This window comes from Chlorocebus sabaeus, chromosome 11 (assembly GCF_047675955.1).
Source record: "Chlorocebus sabaeus isolate Y175 chromosome 11, mChlSab1.0.hap1, whole genome shotgun sequence".
Lineage (NCBI taxonomy): Eukaryota > Metazoa > Chordata > Mammalia > Primates > Cercopithecidae > Chlorocebus > Chlorocebus sabaeus.
The window spans coordinates 117864749-117869042 of record NC_132914.1 but is presented as its reverse complement, the minus strand read 5'-3'; positions in this window follow the sequence as shown (position 1 = coordinate 117869042).

Sequence of the window (4294 nt, the reverse complement as noted above, 5' to 3'; positions counted from 1 at the left end):
GCTCCTTTCTCCAACCTAGTACGTCAGTTAGACAAAATTCCACTTAGTTTCCCAAAAGGGCCACACTCTCCCTTACCTCAGGGCCTTTGCATATGCTGTTCCCAGACCAGAAATTGTGCCCCTGACCACCACTTCTTCTTTTTTTTTTTTTTTTTTTTGATTCAGAGTCTTGTTCTGTTTCCCAGGCTGGAGTGCAGTGGCGCAATCTCGGCTCACTGCAACCTCTGCCTCCTGGGTTCAAGTGATTCTCCTGCCTCAGCCTGCCGAGTAGCTGGGAATGCAGGCGCGCACCACCATGCCTGGCTAATTTTTGTATTTTTAGTAGAGATGGTGTTTCACCATTTGGCCAGGCTGGTCTCGAACTCCTGACCTCAAGTGATCCTCCCACCTTGGACTCCCGAAGTGCTGGGACTACAGGCGTGAGCCACCATGCCACCCCACCTGCCCACCTTTCCTAACTAAGCACTGCTGATCCTTGAGGTCCTAGTAGATCTGTCCATTCCTCCCCACACCAGCCACCAGATTGAATTGGGTGCCTTTTATGTACCTCCAGGGCTCTAGGCTAACCTAGTGGGTACTACTAATAAGTAGCACTTAGGCCACGAGATTATATTTGTCTGGTTTCTGATCTATTTCCCCTGCTAGAGTCTGAACTCCTTGAGGATAGAAAGTCTGGCATGGGGCCTGGCACATAGTAGGAGCTCAATAAACATCAAGTGCATGTGTGCATGAACGAACAGACAAATTGGCCTTTATGAGTCAGCAGGAGGCAAACCCAGGCACAATAGAAGAGGTTTTTCTTTTTGGTTTTTGTTTTGAGACAAAATCTCACTCTGTCACCCAGGCTGAGTGCAGTGGTGTAATCTCCGCTCACTGCAACCTCTGCCTCCTGGGTTCAAGTGATTCTCGTCCCTCAGTCTCCTGTGTAGCTGGGATTACAGGCATGCACCGCCACATCTGGCTAATTTTTGTATTTTTAGTAGAGAGGGAGTTTCACCATGTTGGCCAGGCTGGTCTCGAACTCCTGACCTCAAGTGATCCACCCACCTCGGCCTCCCAAAGTGCTGGGATTACAGGCGTGAGCCACCTCGCTCGGCCTCCAGACAAAGAGCTTTTCTAAGATGACACACGCAGAGCTCCCTCCAGGGAAGGTGGTGGTGCAGGTTGCAGAAAGAACTCCTGCCTAGGAAACTGCATCTCAGTCCTGGAAAAGTCTCAGAGCCCTTTCTTCAAACAATCATGCTAGGAACCCCCACATATAAGACAAGTTGCTGGGCACTGTGGCTCACACCTGTAATCCCATCACTTTGGGAAGCTGAGGTGGAAGGATCCCTTGAGGCCAGGAGTTCAAGACCAGTCTGGACAACAGATTGAGATCCTGTCTCTACAAAAAAATGTAAAAATCAGCTGGTATGTCTCTGTAGTCCTAGTTATGCAGGAGGCTGTGGCAGGAGGATCGCTTGAGCCAAGGAGTTCAAGCCTGCAGTAAGCTATGATCCCACCACTGTACTCCAGCCTAGATGCCAGAGTGAAACCCTGTCTCTCAAATAAACAAAGAAACAAAGCAAAGCAAACAAACAAACAAACAAAAGATTGTTTCCTGGCGGGAGCCAAAACAAAAAACAAAAGCAAACAAAAATAATTTTAAAATGAACAAACCAACAAAAAGACAAATTAATGGGGAGGAGTCCTAGCTTCAGCATGGGAGAAGGCAGGAGGCCTGCCCTGGGCCCCCCTACCCTGAGCGTGAAGGGGCCTCTGGACAGTAGCCTGGCTACATTCTCCACTTCCTTTATCACAACTGGCATATCTATGATTTTATTATTATTTTTTAGACAGAGTCTCACTGTGTTGCCCAGGCTAGGGTGAAGTGGTGTGATCTCGGTTCACTGCAACCTCTGCCTCCCGTGTTCAAGCAATTCTCTTGCCTCAAACTCCCTAATAGCTGAGATTACAGTCAGGCACCACTACGCCTGGCTAATTTTTGTATTTTTAGTACCAACGGGGTTTCACCATGTTGGCCAGGCTTCCCACGTCTTTGATTTTAGGCAGCCACACAGTGGGGACAAAGGAGTCCTAGTTTATCCCTAAGTCTATCTTGAGTGGTGTTCCTGGGGGCTCACCCTGCCAGCTGATAGAGATGTCTACAGAAGCTCTCGTCCTGCAAATTCCCCTGCAAGTCCACTGTGTTTCTGAAACAGTGAAACTCTGGAGTCTCTGGTCAGAGCCAAGCTAGTACAGAGGCAGGCAGGGCTGCAGGCCTGCCTAGCAGGGCACAGAGCCAAGGGCTTAGTTTCAGAATTGGATTATTAAAGTGAATTTGGAGCTCACAGCCCCACTGACCTCGGGGACATGAGGATTACCCGGGCCTCTGACTGGGGCCCACGATCCTCCACATTCCCTGCCAGGTCTGAGAATACGCATCGTCCCTCTGCGGCAGCACAGGGGGCAGGGGATGCTCTGCCCACCTCCCACCCCCAGCCGTCAGCCCCGCAGCCTCCCCTGGCTGCCTGGAGGCACACCAGCCTCCCTTGTGTCTCGGATTTACAGCAGTGCTGTTCAGCTTGTTGTCCACGGACTGGCAGCATCAGCATCCTCTGGGAACTTGTAAGAAATGCACATTCATGGACCGCACCCCAGACATAGGATCAGAATCACTGCGGGGGTGGCCCAGATCTGGGCTTCACAAATGCTCCAGGCAATTCCGCTGTATGCTAAGGTTTGGGAACCAATGGCTTGAGGTACACCGGCCACCCCACACACCTGCCCAAGTGTGCCCCAAGCCTGTCTAAAACTCTGAACAACTTCTAACCACAAATTTCTCCTTTGGGCTCCTTTAAGACTTCGCTTATAGAAATGAATTACAATGGGTCTTTTCAATGGCATGATTCCACTGCAGTCTGAATAGCAGTCCCTGGGGTGTGCGATGCCATGCAATGCCCTGAGGGCATTTGCTATGCACTGACCCCATCCTTTATCATCCCCACATTACACATAAGGAAACTGAGGTTCAGAGACGAGATGCGACTGGCCCTAAGTCACACAGCAAGCAAACCCTGGGCCTATCGGCTACACATCTTCCCACTCAGCAGAGGGGATGGCAGCTCTTTCTTTCTTGTTTTAGACAGAGTCTCGCTCTGTCACCCAGTGGCGTGATCTTGGCTCACTGCAGCCTCCACCTCCTGGGTTCAAGTGATTCTCCTGACTCAGCCTCCCAAGTAGCTGGGACTCCAGGCACGTGCCACCACGCTTGGCTAATTTTTCTATTTTGTAGAGACAGGGTTTTACCATTTGGCCAGGTTGGTCTTGAACTCCTGAACTCAAGTGATCCTCCCGCCTCGGCCTCCCAAAGTTCTGGGATTACAGGCGTGAGTCACCACGCCTGGCCAATGGTAGCTGTGTCTATATCTGTCTGTCCACACACACTGGGATTTCCTCCAGGGCAAAACCCTTGTCTTCACTTCCTTAGCCAAGCCTTTTCTGACCTCCCTAGAGGAGGCCAGGCCTCCTTATTATATTCTGCCAAAGGTCCCTGTATTTTTACTTAATAGCAGTGTCACAATTGGTAATCCTATACGATGTGTTTCTCTCATGTCTGTCTCTCCAACCAGCATGGAAGTTCCAGAAAGTCAGAAGTGATACAGGCCCTGCTGGATGCTTCTCTTCTTATAGAACCTGATTTTGTTCGGGGAAGCTGAGTACCCAGCTAAATAACTGACTACATTCTTCTGTCTCCCTTAGCAGTCCCAGGTTCTGGCCCACAGATGAAAATGGAAGTCATCAAGTACATAATAGGTACTCAATAAATGTATGTTGGCCAGGCAAGGAGACTCATGCCTGGAATCCCAGCACTTTGGGAGGCCAAGGCGGGCAGATCACTTGAGGTCAGGAGTTTGAGACCAGCCTGCCCAACATGGTGAAACCCCATTTCTACTAAAAATACAAAAATTAGCCAGGCATGGTGGCGGGCGCCTGTAATCCCAGCTGCTTGGGAGGCTGAGGCAGGAGAATCACTTGAACCTGGAAAGTGGAGGTTATAGTGAACCGAGATCATGCCACTGCATTCCAGCCCAGGTGACAGAGGTAAACCCTGTCTCAAAACAGAAAACATAGGAAGGTCAAAGGAACCCTCATCTGATTTCATTTTGAAATAAATAAACAAATAAAAAATGCCAAATGCAGAAATGCTCAGCTGGTTCTGGGTATGCAGTTGGTGCTCAGGACAGCTGGTTCGGGGTATGCAGTTGGTGCTTAGGAAACGTGAGGGTCATCTAACCAGGCCCAAGGAGGAAAG